Here is an 18,435-nt window from a genome sequence, read left to right on the forward strand (position 1 = left end):
TTTTCGTCTCACCTTCTATCTTAAACACTCACGAAAGGACCCGCATCTTAGGATGATCTTGACTAACTTTGTTCTAATTTTGAAACGTTCGTTTTCTTAATACATCTTAAACATAGGTATATTATTGTACATTCATCGTGACCTACGTTTTGTAAGGAAATTTACTTATTAAAGCTTTCATGCTGATATAATATACCAAAAGCATATGGCAACTACATCATTAATAACAATATATAATTGATAACATATTTTATCATTACGTATGGGGGACCAGCTTCTGAAAATAATGTAACCATTATAATATAATAGTAACAAACTTTATCAAGAAAAATCCGTCTGTCTCATATTTATTAACAAATAAGTAACTTTTTTAAAGAGCCTATTTCTGTTTATTTTAAAGTTATAAATACTATTAAATAAGTTTCACATGAAATAAAATAAGTTATGTTATGGGTCAAATATAAATCAATTAATTTTACTTCAGCCTATTACAAAGGTTGTTAAATGTATATAATTGAAATTATATTAATATATCAAGTTAGAGTACCGATTCTAAGGTACAAATTCCATAAAGCTTTGCAATAGAAGCTTTTTCCCACAAAAGAGTTCAACGCAGAGTGCAGTTGGTAAAATATTCAGAGACGATAAATACATACAAGTAGTTGATATTAAAGTGGTTTTGTTACCTTTGTCAACGTCACATAAAGTAAATACATATGTCAAGCGATTCATTAATATACACCACAGACACTCGACACTGAAAATGGCAGCTGGTGCATTTTCTTTAGATTATTGTTTTTGGATGTGAATAATACAAATCCGTTATTTTCTTACTAAATATTCAGCTATGTAAAATTCTTTGTAAAATGTGTTTACATTTAAAAAATAACCATATGAGTGATGATGAACATGATAATATTTTTTTATATATAATATAAAATCATTAACTGGTAAAACTTTAGATTCATATTCATGACCAGGTCATATTGTCCTAAATTTTATAATTTTGAATATTAATTTAATATAAAATTATATTTTTTTATTTATATGGTTTTGAAAAAGTGTATACGTAGTTTTATTGCGTTGTGTAGTGTATTTAGCACCTAATAAGGTAAACAATTACTGTGATAAGTGATAATTTTATTGCGTCACACTACGTCTGAGGCTAGAAAAATGCGAGAGCAAGACAGCTCTATGTTCTATATTCATACTGTTTTTGTAGCTTCGTCTTCAAATAGATGCCACGCTTCGCGGCGTAAGACTGCCCACTAAATTAGTTCACAGACAAAACACAGTCTATCTCACTTACACTTATGTAGAATTATAAAGCATGATAAAGACAAAACATTATAAGCCGGATAGCGCGGCATTTTTCACGAATTTAAAGTTATTTGAGTTTTTGTTAAATATAGATCAATGTCAATGAACTTAAAGTTCCGGAAGCTTGCACAAATTGCAGACAACAATTTTTTGTGCGCACCACAACAAACTTTTTCTAAATAGAATATGTTTGGTTCTAGGAAGTATATTTACTATCGAGTCGTATTGAAATATAAATTCTTGGAATTCATCTTGTTTAAAATGACTTTGTAAAACCTTCAACATTTTCACGAATTTTAAGATTTTGATTAAATTACCGCTAGGTTGTTTTTTATTATTTTACTGGCCGGTAAATTTCATCTCGAAATATTATAAAAACATTTCAAGGAAATCAAAAACGGTATCTATTTTTACGCTGGTTTACTAAGGCCACACAACCAATTTGAATCTTTTTAATATTACGTAATATCTCTTTAAATATAATATAAAGTATGTATGTATCTAATAAAACCTGTAAAAATGGGAACAAGATATGTTATATATTATCTTGTTCCCCTTTTTTAAGCATTGTTTAATTTTTTTAAAGAAATTATACATATAAAATTCAAATGTTAGTAGATTACAAGCTATCACCATAAATAACAAAACAAGAATTTAAAACATAAGTTGACCTATCGTTTTTTTTAAGAAAAAAACATCTTTGCCTGGTTAACAAACACAGTTACTATCACTAGTCCACGTTTTATAAGAGCGTAAACCGTACCGTAAATCTTATTTATGATGCTAAATTCTATATATGCAATATTGTCTTTGGTATAGGAAAACTACACAAATAAAACTAGTGAACAATGGAATCTACTTCAGGGGTAAAAAGGTACGATCACCAATTGTTTAAAGAAGGAATATACTAATCCCTCAAAGGACGGCAACGCAACCCCTAAAATGGGTGTCCAAGGGCTGCGAGGACTTTTTCTGCGTAGGCTCGTTTGTACCCATATTCAATTTAAAAAAATTCTATACGTAATTATATTTTAATAACTTTCATTAGCCTAAGCAAATATCACTCGTTAAGTTAATTACTTAATCAGGCTTTTATTATTGTTATTTCAACTCAATTACGCCCAGTAAAAACGGGCGTCGGGTTGTGGCGTGAAATTTATTAGATCACAAAAACGCATAGCTATGCAGTCAATTGTAACAACCTCGCGTATCGGATATTTCATGAATGCTGGAATGTTCATAGTATTTCCAAAGGTAATTGTCTTATATGCTAGTTTACAATATGAAAAGTAAAGAATTATTGACATCCATCACACACATGCCTTTCAGAGGCTTTATCGAGTGAAACTCGAAATTTAAAATAAAACTCTTAAAACTTTAAAAAAATATATAATGAATATGCATACTACCATGTGAGATAAAATGCTCACAGTTTAGTCGAAATAATGTCTTTGCCTTCTAACACTAGGAATTTAATTGCGTCGAAAACAGTTTTCGATCGAAATATATTAGGAATAAATATCACGTAAAAACCTTGATATTTCGCCACTGTGACTGGTGGGACGCCATCTTGTTTAGAGAAGCATTTTGGCGGGTACTTGAAATTGTATATGTATGATTTTAATTTTAAAAGCCCATACTATACAGGATTAAAAATAGCATTTCGTTAAGGTTTTCGTTAAGATTATTTATTAGTGACGTAGTAGGTAACTACGTCACTAATAAATAATCTAAAATGGTTTGCAAATTTTGTCAAATAGAAAAAAATTACAATATTTAACAATGTTAAGTAATTTATTTTATAACTCATATAACACTCTTTTCGTGAGCTTTTCAGACATCGGCGGACTTGTCATAAAGTATGTACAAATGTCATAGTTTTTATTTTCATTATAAAAGAAGGCCAAACGATATTAATATACAATTATTACTTACATTAAGCTACTATTGGAAGTAAAACTATTTGAATATAAACTTTTTTGGTATTACCAAACCTATCGCAAATATATCCAGTACTGAGGAAACTGTTAGCTGCGAAATCACGAATTAGTGATTACGTATATCGTTTAAAGAAGACAATTTATATCAATGTTACAAGGAAAATTCAATAAATAAATTTCATATATGTCTATAAAAATTTCTGATTTTCTTATTGAATGGTTTAAATGTAAATCCGACTAAAGCCAATCCAATGTCATTAAAATTTTTTTACGAAATACTTACACGCTGCCAAATATTAGAATCGCTTTTTGGGCAAGAAATAAGAACTTCCATTCTACGTGATATTATTACAAAGGTTTTCCCGTCTCTGTATGTTTAGATTTTTTATATACACACTAAAGTTTCGCAACCACTAATATTGTATGATAACACTTATATATAGTATATTATTATATTAATTGTTGTTCAGTCTTTACGACTGTAAAATAAAGCTTCTAAACAATTCAAAAGAACTTCCGAAATATCTCAAATAGCGATGTGTACCGAAATTGATACGATCCGGTGGAAGCGTGTAGGTATTTAAAATCAACCAGCCTACCTGATCTCTTTTTTATACACAATGGAATCTAAAACTCCACACTCAAAGCTCAATTTATACTGGTTATGAGGATACCCAATTTCGTCCAAGTAAACGCCTTAATCAATCCTTTTGGGATTGACTGGGTACTTACAGAAAGAGCACATTTTTGAAATACTGATACAAAATTCTTAAGTATTTTTACGTTTTTTGATTAACTTATTTTCGTGATAGTCGAAGTTCGGCTAGTTTACGAGTTCTTATGCAGAATTATATTCATAGTTCTTATTGTAGTTTGTATGCATACAGAGACAAGTGAGACTTCTTTAGATGAACGATGGACGATGAAACGTCACGAAGATGTGCAGCGTTTTTGTCGAAAAAATGGAGAGAGTGATTGAGGCCGATTAAGAGAGAGAGAAAGGGAGAACGAGAAAAAATATTATTGTTTAGTAGTTACATATGACAACTTTAGATGGCAATTCTGTTGCATAACGTCCTGACATGTATACTTTGTACTTACTCACTTTTTTTAGTAAAGTTATATATAAATACGATAAAGTATTTGTTGCAAATACGAATTTAAAATATATTATAATCAATAACTTCTTAGTCATCATAATAATATCATAACGTCAAAATTCAAGGCAAATATCAATATATATAATCAACCCAAAGGTGAGCATATACAAATCTTGCTTTTGACGTTTGTAAAACAACATGAAGATCTTAGTACTACCATATACAGTAGGTACTTAATAACGTCATAATGAAATCCAAAATCCAAGCGCATTCCTTTTTTAAATGTTTTTATTCAAACTCTATACGCTATGTCGAAGGTTGTATTGCATACGTAAAATTCCATTCGGTTTATGAGTATAAAGGTATTGTTCTGATTGTTTATTGGACGTCCACAGTGCCTTGAAATACGGTAGTCGAGTTGAGATAGTCGAACAATAAACATGTCCACGATACAGGACTAATATTGAAATGATATAGGGAATGTGTTTTTAATCTAAAGACAAGAATGCTAAGAGCTTTCGTTATTTTATATGTTTTTACGGTGTAGCTTATTTAATTTATGAGAAAAGGTTAACTGTTTTTAAGTTTTCAAAAGTGCGGAGCATTCTAAAGGTTCTATTTAGGAGAATGTAAAATTATTAATTTAATAGATTGATTTAAAAAAAGAATTTAATAATTGTGATTATAAATACAATTTTTGAATTAGTACAACGTTAAAAATTACAAAACTAAACGTTACTGTGCCTCACAATCGTGGTTTTTGAGACTACTTACGTTTATGTTCGTTAAAGTTTTATTTAAATAATAGTATAATACCATAAGTGTTCTCGTTTTAATCAAAAACACAAAATAATTGTCCTTACCGCATCGTAGTCACAAAATCAAATGATTTCTACGAATGAAATATGGTCGTGTTTTTTTTTTTCAATACAATAATATGGAGTTATGGAAAGCTTTATTCCTATAAAACCTAACTGCAAAAGTAAGGTACCTTGTTTAGCTGTATACGATCCTACACAATAATTTTCAAATCACTTATCGTAACGCGTCGGAATAGTATTATAATTTTCCTAATAGTGCCCTTCTACAATAGGAGTACTAGCATTATCTAGCTCTTCCAGGCCATTTTGAATCTGTAATATCACGTTAGATTTTTTAACAAGCTGCTGGCAAAATACAGCTTTTAAGTATGAAAACTGAAACGTTTTGTATATAAAAGTTTCAAGTTACTGACAGAAATCATGCAGTTATTATTTCATGCCTATAAACAATTCTATATCCTGCTGTTATTAAACACCCGTCTTCACCTGCTCTTTTCTCCTTTTCCGAAAGAAAGAAACAGATAATTTTCAGCTTTTGTTAAAACGGCGAGATAAGACTTGTGACCTTTTTATAACGGACTTAGGATTTCGCACTATTTAATCTATACAAATAACTTTATATCACATACATTATTTACTTTGCTTTGATGTTGATATGAGGTGTAATATAAGTTTTGATAAGGTAATGTATATTTCTTTCATAAGATTAAGGATACATTATAAATTTTCTTTATGTAATGGGAGGCAAAAGGGCAAGAAGCTCATCTGATTTTAAGTGATACCACTGCGCATGGACCTATTCCTAAAAGGCTCGAAAGTGCGTTGCCGGCCTATCAAGAATTAGTGTGCAGAAAACGCTGCCTTAAAAACGCTCAGCTGTCGAATGACGGACGTGGAGGTGATATGGATGGCATTTTATATTTCGCCTTGTCATCCAATATACAAACCTAAAACTAAAAAAGTATTTTCTCCGTTCTTAATTTATCCATTAAGAATTATAACCGTTTAAATGTTCAATAAGCAATCAATAAAAACTATTCGTTACATGTGTAGACAATAAATGAATCTATGTCACACAATTTCTCACACAGAAAATAAAATTGCCTCTAACAAGTAGATGTGCAATGAATTATTTATATCTAGTACAAATTGATTGGAACACTTTTGTGAACGCCGCCTGTCAGTTTGTCACCTCGTCACCGCTGTAAGATAAATAGCAACTCGCCTTTACACGTTAAAGGTTAACAATAAACTTACATATTTTACTTACTATATTTAAAGAAATCTGTTTCTTGTACTTGTTTGAAACGGTTGCCTCGATGCTGGAAACTTATTAAAGTCAATAGCTATTCAATTAATAAGTGTAATCTCTTATGCTATTTTTTGTCCTTTATTTCCTGGAACTGACAAATAGCTCTTAACTAATATGATTTAGATTTGAACTGTCAAATGGTTTTGAATCACTCTTCGTTAGTAATTGGTATTAATGTACCGGATATAGACGGCAAGTTGTAGCTTTTTGTATAAAAAATGGCACCTATCAATTTGTGTTAATTTAAATAAATATAATAGGTTTTTAAGTAAATGTAATTGTCAAATGATAGTTCTTACAATGTTCTTCACTACCATATAATTTTAGAGTTTTACCTTTATTTATTCACATAATAGACAATTGTAACTAATTACATAATACCTAAAAATATACCTAATAGCTAACCTTCAAATTTAATAATTAAAAAATATTATTAAAAGGAGTCCCTTTAGGCAAGGTTCAAATAAGACTCGTAACATTTACTAAAATTTACTAGTAAATAATAAGCGTAAACGACTTGTTCGAATTTTGAACTTAAACATAATCTTAAATACATAAAAACAGTCCTGAATAATCCAAGAGTTCCATAATGTAAATAAACAATGAGGCTCCAACAATGGTAGCAGCATTCAATAAATACCATGAACGACATGTTCAGAAAAATGACCAGTATTATTGTAGACAATATTTATTTACCGGATATGCAGAGACCTTTGACCGTGGGCTACTGTGCTGGTGGTCTGACAGACAGGGAGTATTTTTTTTAAGAAATACATTAAACTTACTTTAAAATTTAATTAAATCTAACTAGAATGATTATAGATATGTTTTACACTACCTGTATTGTGAGTGACTGACTGACTGACCCATAATAAATATTTATTATGAACAGTTCATTTGTCAAAATCAATACTCAATATAAAGATTCGAGTCTTAGAAGTGTTTCTAGGGTTATATGTGAATGAGATAAGAGATGCACAACTGATTCATATTAAAAATCTCTCAGACGCAGTTGCCACATACTAAAGAGCATTTCTTCGTATCCCCACGCGTAATCTAGTAAAGTTTAAATATGTTTATACATAAGTAATTATTTATAACAAGGATGGGCTAATCTAATCTGTGGCTCCGCGAGCGGGTTCGAAGCGAGTTATTGTTCGCCGGCAGCTTTGATTACGATTACTGCTCTGATTCGATTTCTATGTTCATTTTAGGTATTGCTGGAAGCATTTTAAATAAGGATTGGTAAGTGATGTTACCTTGTCTGTGGTGTGATACTATTGTTTTTCTGGAAAATGAGCGCAGACGTAAAAAAACTGCCTTAAAAACGCTCAGTTGTAAAACGACTGAGATCGAGGGGATATGGGGTAATTTTTAAAGAAAAACACTTTTTTAACGGATTATAGATATGTATTATTATATTTAAACTTATAATTATTTGTACATAATTTTAAATTTAAACCGACGTTTCGCGTGCTTTACAGCGTGCGTGGTCACGGTGACTGAAGACAAAGGTGTTAAATGTCAAAAAGTATTACAGCTGCAGAAAATGTTGTGTTATCTGTATTTATTTCCCCGGAGTTGGTGTAGGGTTTTTGCAAAAACCCTACATCTTTTAGTCGATACATAATACATATCTATAATCCGTTAAAAAAGTGTTTTTCTTTAAATGTGTAAAAGTTATGTAAATAAAAGACAATACTATGGGGTAATTTTGCTTTCTGCCCCGTCGTCCGATGAAGATGCAGAGAGACCTCACATCTTCACGCAGTTAGTCAGTAGATTTCTTCTTTAAAAAACTTTTATTTCATAAATTAATAATATTATCTCTTTTACAGATATGAAAAATAAAATTATGCAACCACAGTATAATATACAGACAGAGTATACTGTATTTTTTACTTTTATAAGACGAAAGCTAAAACTACAAATGCGTTTCAGACAAAATCGTAAATTCATCCTCGGATAAGGAAATGGGTTTTCCTAAGATCTTTATCTTATCCGATCTAGAGGGAAAACTTAAATTATAAGTAATATGAGATGAGGAACTTTACTACCTCATGTAGAACCTACGATTAAGGTTTTTCCATTTCACAATTCAGAAACTATGACCACATCCATTACGTTGATTAAAAGCATCACGCTTCTAACTATAACCCTAATAAAATCAGACAAACAGGAAAATCAAGATTTTCTAAGAACAGTTATTATTTGTATTGTTACATGCTAATTAAGTTCATTATAATTATGACTCATTATAAAACCCTTCGATTCAATTAAATTCTATGAAATTAAAACTGGTTTTAGTGGCATATTTTTGTAATATCCCAAGAAATTGTGAGATAATGCTAATTTAAATCTGAATAAAAAATAAAATAAGTGCGCTAATGCGCATGAGTTGATTTAAGAATTATAATGTTCAAAACAACTTTATAATCAAGAGGGCTTGTAGGTTTGAATACATTTGTGAAACATCGCAACGCGGCAACGTCAAAGGTCAACTTTTCGTTAGGTATCGAATCTATTTCGGTCGTATTTATGTGAAAATGTCACATAGCATCCCTCTTATTCATAAAAAAACATTTTAATGTCTTATTGTTTTTGAACAAACTGTCAACAAACAAAACAAAACAATTAAATATAATATAATCCTATATCGAATAATACTGACAAACCACCTGTTAAACGGAATCGAATAAAAATTATACTTAAAAACAAAGATCGCCCAGATTGAAACGTTCATAATAAATCCACGTTGAACAAAAACTCCGCCCGAAGCGATAAATTATTACAACATAAACACACTCAATATTTGCAAAAAAACACAAAGCGTATAATGACTTACAAAAGATATAAATTTTAGCTAAAGAGGTGTTAAAATTAATGTTGGTAACTTAAAAAGGAAATGTTCGGAGCTTTGTAGTGGCGATGTCATAATTTCTAAACAAGTTATTTAAATGTATTGCCAAGTCCATATTTACGACTAGGAGACTAAGAAAGGCGTCTAGAAAATTTCATTCAGGTCATTATGTTTCTTTTAACTATATATGTATATTTTTTTCGTCCTTAGCGTCATCTAAGAAGGAAATACAATCGATTTGGGATTTCAAATTTGTCAATGACAGAAACAATTATTTAGTTTAAGAGTCAATATTTGAATACGGTATTGATTTCCCACGACTCTTTTAATTAAACCACCCATTGTCAAAAGGCTCGCGAGCGCGTTGCTGACCTTTTTAAGCAATACATTATTTATAATGAGGCTATAAATTTATTACGAGAAGTACCTTTTACTAAGGCTGGTTTATCATTGAACTCTGCGAAAGCCTAGTTTTAAGTTACGGTAACCGATACCAAACAGTTCGACACATCGTTAATTTGTTGCACTTCTGTCAAATTACTCTATTTATTTGTATAAAATATTTAAAGATTGGTCGATGGGAATTCTATGTTACGCGGCATATCTTGTATATTATATGGACTATTTTGGGATTACGAAGCTACTACACCCACACACCCGTATACTTGTTGGCGTTGCAGGTGTCTAGGAAATCTCGAAAGTGATTTTCCCGCCTGCTCTTTGCCCTCATACTAGTAAAAAGCAACGCATCTGTGATTGTTTCCGTGGCTAAGTGGTTGACCTAATGACCACAAAGAAGGAAAGTAGGTAACATGACTTATAATACCTAGTTTTAATTCATAATTATTACGGTTTTATTGGGATTTTAATGTTTCTTTGTTTAATCATGTCAAGGTTATGTACAAAAAAAGTAAAGATAAAGTTTAAACTCAAATATAAACAGTTTAGTATCAAAATCAATATGTACTAGTAAGGTACATCGTTCTGACAAATTTTTTTACGCTGGGATGAAAGGCTGATGATTAATTTAATTAAAAAAGGGCAATTCGATTAATTTATTATATTTTACTATTAAAAAAAATCCGCTGCAACAATAACGTTCGATATTAAATTACAAGAATTTTATTGTCACCAATATATCAAACATAATTCATATTGAGGCTTGGTCATTGTTAATTGTAGTACAGACGGTAATAACAGATTAATTGTCCCAGGTGTAGCTCAATTAATATGTAGCTTTATTTCGGTCCAGTCCATGACTCACGCGCTTGTCTAAGCGAGAACGCTGAGTTCTGGAAATTAAAACAAGTAGTGATACTAATTTGATAAACAAAATTAAGATCTTCATGTTGTACCTATATACTGTAGTTATTTTAAACTTATCGATTCTTTTTTATAGATTTGTAGAGGTACGAAGGTATACTATTCCTCTAACTTAAATATGAGATTCTCAACCAGATGGGATGGTTAAAGCCCCTCTTCTTTAAGGCCTGTATTCACTTTGATTAGTGCGAGTGCAAGTAATTAGTGATATGAGTGATAATGATTAGTGCAGGTGTGTAGTGCAAGTAGAGTCCGATATTGTTTAGTGGCTCTATTATATTCAATAATCGATAGCTCAATCAGCAAGTGTGGACGAACATAACATGTTTTGACAGGCACGCTGCGAGTGATGTGTGAGTAGGGATGTGGCTACTCGAAATTCATTCAAAAAAATAGAACACGCTTCTAATCATGTTACTACGCAAACAACTAATCACCTGCAATAATCGGTCGTAGTCCGCACTTGTTTTCTCCTAATCACTAATCATGTTTATACAGGCCTTAATGTTGCTTTTAGCATTAGCTCGAACGGTGAAGGAAAACATCGTGGGGAATCCGGCTTGCCCAAAAAGCGGCGGCGAGTGTCAGGCACAGGACAAAATATGTCAGAACAAAGTCATGAAACACATACAGAAATCTTAGGCCCGGATCTGAAAAAGTTGTAGCGCCATTATTTTATTTATTTTCATTCAAACAGTTTTGTTTTATTAGGTCAGAATATATTTTATTGAGTTATCAAGTATTTTTCGTCAGGTAGGTGTGAAAATTTTTATACGAGCTTCGCATTAAAATGTACACCTAAACGTTAGCCGACGCAGTGAATCCTGTCGGAGACCGGGAGTTCAGGTCTTTACCCTTTTGACCTATAAAACTGGTTGGTTAGTTAGGTTAACAGGGCAAAACGGTTCCAAAAACAAAGTGATTCATTGTGCGAATTCAGTATTCAGTGTATAATTTAATCAATAAGCCTGTTTCATACTTAGTAGACATTTGGTTTAATAACATACGATACTGTTCGAGGCCCAATTTTAATACCATACTTTAAAAAATAATTTACATCGTATACAAAAAACAGTCAAATGAAATTTAAAAATTGAAGTAAATATCCCGTAACTTATTTTTTGTTGTATATGTCATTTATATAAAATGAAAATTCTTATTTAAACCTAATATACTGAATATATTAATTAGTATTTAATTTACGTATAGTAGAACGTATTTTCTTTTGCCAATGCCCTAGAATGAATAGTCGGAATTTGTAGGTCTTGATTCCCGTCTGAACAATAATTGTTTCTGGTATCAGTAAAATTACGATATGTCTGCCCTATGGAGGCTTTAATGAACGAGACGAGAATATACAAACTAATAAATATTTGTATGTACCAAGCGCCTGCTCCTTAATCTAATTAAGTTATTTCCTACAAAACCAGTTTTACCAAATATGACACATTAAAATGTCCGCCCGTTACTGTAATATATTATATTTCGGTGTTTACACGAACGGCTGGCGTCGTAAATCCTTTAAGTGCACTAAGTGCCACCGGTTAATTAACAATTTCGACATTGCCTATCTCAACTAGATTACTTGATACCTTGATTACTTCGGTACCATGACATAATGCCTGTATATTGTTATTAATAAAGGCAATGTTCACGCAATAAATATTTTAGTAATCTCTACCAGCTTTCACTACATAATGTCTCGTGTAATGTTTTGATAGCGATGCTAATTATAATGTAGACGGTTTAGCATTCATTATAAATTAAAATTAGTCTTAAATAACACTTATGTTATGGAAGTATAGTTCTTCCCAATTGGGTATAATATAATTAAAAAGGTGTAGGTACACCGTGTTGTGCTGTACTTTGTCCACCAATTTTTTTAAATTTTTTTAGGAGTTTGAAGACAATGATATGCCACCACCCCTACGGAAACCAGCTGCCCACTGAAGTATTTCTAACTACTTTACGAACTAGGGTCTTTCAAGAAAAGAGCGAGAAATTCTAAAAAGGCAACTGGCAACGCAACAGCCCTTTGCTGTCCATTGGTACCTTAACATTTTTGCCCCCTGTGGATTGTGTTTTATAAAAAAATATTACAACGTATTGATAGTTTCTCTGTTAAGAACAAGTTTTCAAATAGTTTTACGTTGGAAAAAAGTTTGTTACAGTTTGAACAAATACGTATATATACCTTGTTATTTTATTAGTTTGATGATTAAATGTAACAGAGCAAGTTAATAACTTAAGTTTTAGGATCTTCATTATATTAACAAAGAAACATAATTGTAATTTTTATCGCTTTGGACATTCAACTTTTGAGGAATACAAACACAAAAATCACAGCAATCGCAAAATCACAGTTAAACGCAAAGTTTACGGCAATATTTAGGTTACCTTTCAAATAGCTGACATTCCTACACACGAGAGTGTAATGGTGTGGTCCCTTAATTAAGACATAAACCCATAGGCTTTGTCTCTGAAACGTGACCCAGCAGGACCTATAACTACAGCCACCGTACAACCCTAGAACATGTCTCGGACCACGATATAAAGTTTATGGACATGACTCACAATTACATTAGAAACTGAGAGCCATTATCACCAAAATATGTACATATATTATATAATTAATACAATTTTAAATTTAAAAAGTAATTCACTTTTGTGCCTCACTTATTGTAGTAATGACTAATTAATAGTCAATTCAACCCAAACGACATGCGTCAATTTAAAAATGCTGATCTTGTTTATAAAATAGGACTGATCAAAGAAACGGATGCAATCAACGTCCAAGTTATAGGGTTGTAACGCCAGTTTCTTAAATTCATATTATTAACAGATAATCAGCCCTCATACACTATTAAATATTGATTAGCAGGGTATCGAATCCTCGACTACACCTACCTACCTACACCTATTAGCCAATTAAGGACTATCTGTAGTAACCCCATCCAGTACCTTAGCTCATTCGTCGCCAAGATATTTCTTCACACAGACGAACGATGTGGTCCACTCAGCGTAGTACAATTTTATGTCACTTGGCCGATGGTATCGAGTGCAAATGCGGTTCATAATGACTTGCGAGGTCGACAGACATTTATTTTTGTAGACCTTTTATTTAAACTTATCTACACATTAGTCCTCGGCATTTTTTTTTTGTTTTTAAAGCGTTAATATTTGCATTTTGTATGTGTATTTAGTGATTCATTGGCTTGATACTTGAAATTTATTTTAACAGTCCTTCGTTTTCTTTATTTATTTTTGGAATACCAAATACAATATAATATGTTAAATCTGTATGACGAACTATTAATATTAGTAATTATTTTTTGACATTTGTTGTTAAATGAGGTAGTCAATTCTATAACATTTAAATCTCAGATTAGTAGTTTTTCAATGTTTTTTTTAAAATCACGGTACAATTACTTACTTATTCTTTAACGGGACAGATGATACACGTCAAGACGGCCTTTAGCAGTCTGAAATCGAAATCCACAGTACTATAAAATTTTATTGTATGTACCACTTAGGCTGTTTTATATCGATAGAAAATTGCTACTTATTGCCTCTAATAGCTTAGTTTCCAGTAAATGTCAAGTTTATTTTTAGCCTCTCAATTACCCACACTTAGCTTTTGTGCCAATATTTTAGCTTCCGCTCTGGCTTTATACGAACACTTACATTATTTAGATTTTTTTACGCAGTTAAATTTACTTTGTTTAATTAAAAAAATCTATGATGCCTGGCCATCAGATTTCTATATTCATGATCATATTAAATAATAGGCAAATTGGTGATCATCCTTCAGTGCCTGACCCTGCGCCCGTCCATTTTTTGGATCTAAGTCAAGCAGGCTTTCCTTCACAGTTTGGTCGAATGTTAAATGCGCACATAGAAATCAAGTCCATTGATACACAGCCTGGGATCGAACCTACCGCCTCAGGGATAAGAATCGTACGCTGAAGACACTAGGCACACACTGCACTGCAAGTATCCAAATGTTAATAATCTAAGGTATTTGATTATACAAAACCTTAGTATTGAACACATAAAGTTGTATTGTATGTAAACATAAGGAGAATTAATTCTGCATGTTAAAGTTAATAGCTTACAAGGCCAGATAACGATAGAAAAGCTAAGTCAGTAGTTACGATAAGACATCGAAATATGAGAAACGTTTAGCAATTATAGGATAAAATCTATTATAAACACACTTAAGTCGTCTTTCAGCTACTATATTCCATAGTATAAAAGATTATTCACTGAATATGAATTGATAATAATTTAGTTCAGTTTAGATATATCACAAATGTATTTCATACAATTTCAATTACCATACCATCATTTTTTTCCAAGGGACCGGAGGTAAACGAGCAGGTGGCGCACTTAAAGTTATGCGTTTACCGCCCCTCATAGACTCCAGTTACAATAACAAGTGCGTCGCCGGCCTTTTCAAAGACGATAGTCTTCTTCCGATATGCTGGCACCGAGTATTCTGATACTAGCTGTTGCTTTAAATGCAAACTGGTGTTGTATTAGGGTAAAATTCGACAAAATTGAGTTGAAAAGACGCGTTAAATAGACATACAGATACATATGTCATAAAATCTATCTTTAAGGGTTCTCAATCAAAATATTAAAATGTTTCGAAGTCGGCTATTTCAATCATATTGGCAATCAATTCCTATATCTTGGAACAATATGACCATCAATTTGATACGGAATGCCATTTTCAAGAGCACGTGCGTGCGTGACGGTAGCAGACCACTTACAACGATTATGGTAAGTGCTTTATGACCAAAAATAATGATTGAATTACCTTGATAATACTTCTGGTATTGAATGTATAGTTCGAATGAAATAATACAATAGGAATCTTAATACAGCCTTTAATTATATAAAAATAATAGCCATTATATTCCGAAACTCCGTATTTTAACATATATAGACTTTACTATATTTTCACTCCAGTATATCTCGTAGTTTGGCGTGCCACTTGGCAAGGGCAAAGGAACATTTAGGCTTTATTATATACGTATATTATTATTATTATTATAATCTCAATAAATATAATTTAATATTATGTTCTTAAAATGCATCTCGTACTGAATCCTACATCGTATAGTAACTTGATTGAATGGAATAAAATTATACAATAAAATTCGAGGGAAGAAATCGGGGGTTTAGAGTGGGAAGTAGAGCGTTTTCGACTCGAACTCGAACACAGCTTTGTGATTGGTCAAAGACAAGTACCTATTCATGAAAATTTGACAAATGAAATTTATAAAACGTCAATTGTCAAAACCGATCAATGATGATGCCATTGCCGGGAGTTATAGTATGTGTATAATACAAGAAATACCTATTTTATGTATTCCAAGTAAGCAAGCAGTGGTCAAAGTCAATGCTCTAGAAATGGTACTTGAGCCTAATGTAATTTTCTCAATTGAACAATATCGGAATGAGATCGAATATGATTACCGCGTAAATCGGTTTCAATACAATGTGCTTCTGGTTAGCATGGAACTTATTTTAAATTTACTTATATTAAATATCAACTCTAAGATTTGGACTGTTTCATTCCGCTGGGTCAACGTAATATAAATTACCTAGATCTTGTCTGATATTCCAGCGACAGCCGATTACAACTAAAATACAAAAAAATGAACTTTTAAGCCGATATAACTTTATATTTATTTAAATCTGTAATCAATGTCATAAAATCACGTATTTGTTAATGAAGCTTTATTATATGTGTATAAATAAATAAAACTAGGAGTTTTTAACTTATAAAAAAACATGGCACTTTATTGATATCATTGTCCTTATTCGGACCATCACCTTGTCACATCTGTGATAATGTAATGTATGATGTAATAAAAACGATATATCTTTGTATGGATGAAAAGAATTCTCTTTTTTACAAAGGGCAAACTTTAAAAAAAAATGTTTATTTGCTGTTGTAATTAGTAGCGTTATAAAACTTATATACATGTGTATTAAGTGGTGTTGACGTGGCTAAAGCATGCGCCGCTGAACCCCGAGGACGTGAGTTAGAAACATGTCAGTTCTCCTATGGAATTTGCTTTGTATGTGCACAATTAAGACTCACTCGTACGGTGAACGAAACATCTTTGGAAAACTGGAATACTTTAGACTCAAAATTTGACGGCGGCGTCACGAAATTGATACAGAAATCTAATACTGAGAGTAATTGTTTGTAAAAGTAATACATACTTGCGTTAGTGATAGTTGAGAATTTTTAATCACAATATACGTTATATGTATTTAACTACGAAAATAAAACCATAGTAAAACATTCACTCCAAATAAAAAGTCTAGACTACATCGCTTAGAGCTGTCAGAGGGGTCGAGGTCGAAGGCAGAAATAAACAGTGAGGCAAAATAAACGACTCTCCTCAAACACCTGACAGAGCTATTACCGCGAACTATCACCGCTCAAATTAAATGGAAGATTTTTTTTAGTTCCATTTGGTTATATAGATGAGATGGTACACAGTTACCGTACCTACCTTTTGATTAGAAAATTATTTAATGAAACTGTCAGACAAAAATCAGCTGAGCGGAAATCATTAAAATTTCATTTTAGAAGTTTTCACATTGAGCTATGTTGAAGGTATAAAATCATTACATTACATAACAATCATTATATTATCATCTTAATCAAATGTTTACCGAATGAAACGATAACAGAAACTAATTACTAGTTCACCTATAGTTCCATAATTTACAAAAAAATTGTGCGTATAATCCTATTCCTTATAGTAGGATGATAAGTCCTAATGTTACTATTTATATAAAATAACTATGCTGTAGAGTTTTATAAAGATAAAAGTAATTTTGAAGTAGAAAATTTCAATATATTCATTTTTCATAAATCCAGTGTCGGTAGGTATGTTGAATTTAAACATTATAGTGATGTTTGTAATAATGGTTTTTGGTTTAGTCCTTACTTTTTATTTATAACATTTATTTATTACATTTCATTACAATTCAGTACGTCATCAGCATTATAAAATTACCGTTTAATAACCAGTGTTTATCCATTTACTCCCAGTTAGCATCACCTCTCACCCGTCTGACACTTAATTAAATAAAGTACTTCACACTTGATTCAATATCCCCCAGCAACGCCTGAAAGCCTTTGCAACCATAATTCCACACACCAATAAACTATAAATGATCTGTGGTTAGGATGTTTGACTGAAGTCCACGAGGTCTCGGGTTCGATTCCCTGGATACTAAACACATTACTAAATAATGTCTAAGAATTATCATGAATTCAGTGGAAGAAAATTTCTCCTACGTAAATGAATCGTAGATTGTTATTATCACATATATCAAATATAGATATATATCTAGAACTACATCTAAAATATTTTATTTGTTTTTGGTTTATATACCTTCCCGGAAAAGTTCTTTTTATCTTTTACAAATAATAATGATTTATAGTTATTCCTCAAGATGGCGCACTCTCATAATTCGTGTTATCCAAAAAGTAATTTAATTATATGAGTGAACACATATATAGAGTTAACTTTTGTATTTTATTTATACTCTATTTATTTGGTATTGATCAAAATTTTAAATGTAAACACTACGGGTGAAAATACGAGACACTAACGAGGTGTTAAGTGTAAGTGATTCAGAGCGGAATTTAAGAACAGTTGAAACTGAACCCCTTTGTATCTAGACAGTTCCCACAGAGAAAATAATTGAGTGTCTGCTCAATGTA

Source organism: Pieris rapae, chromosome 6, assembly GCF_905147795.1.
Source record: "Pieris rapae chromosome 6, ilPieRapa1.1, whole genome shotgun sequence".
NCBI lineage: Eukaryota > Metazoa > Arthropoda > Insecta > Lepidoptera > Pieridae > Pieris > Pieris rapae.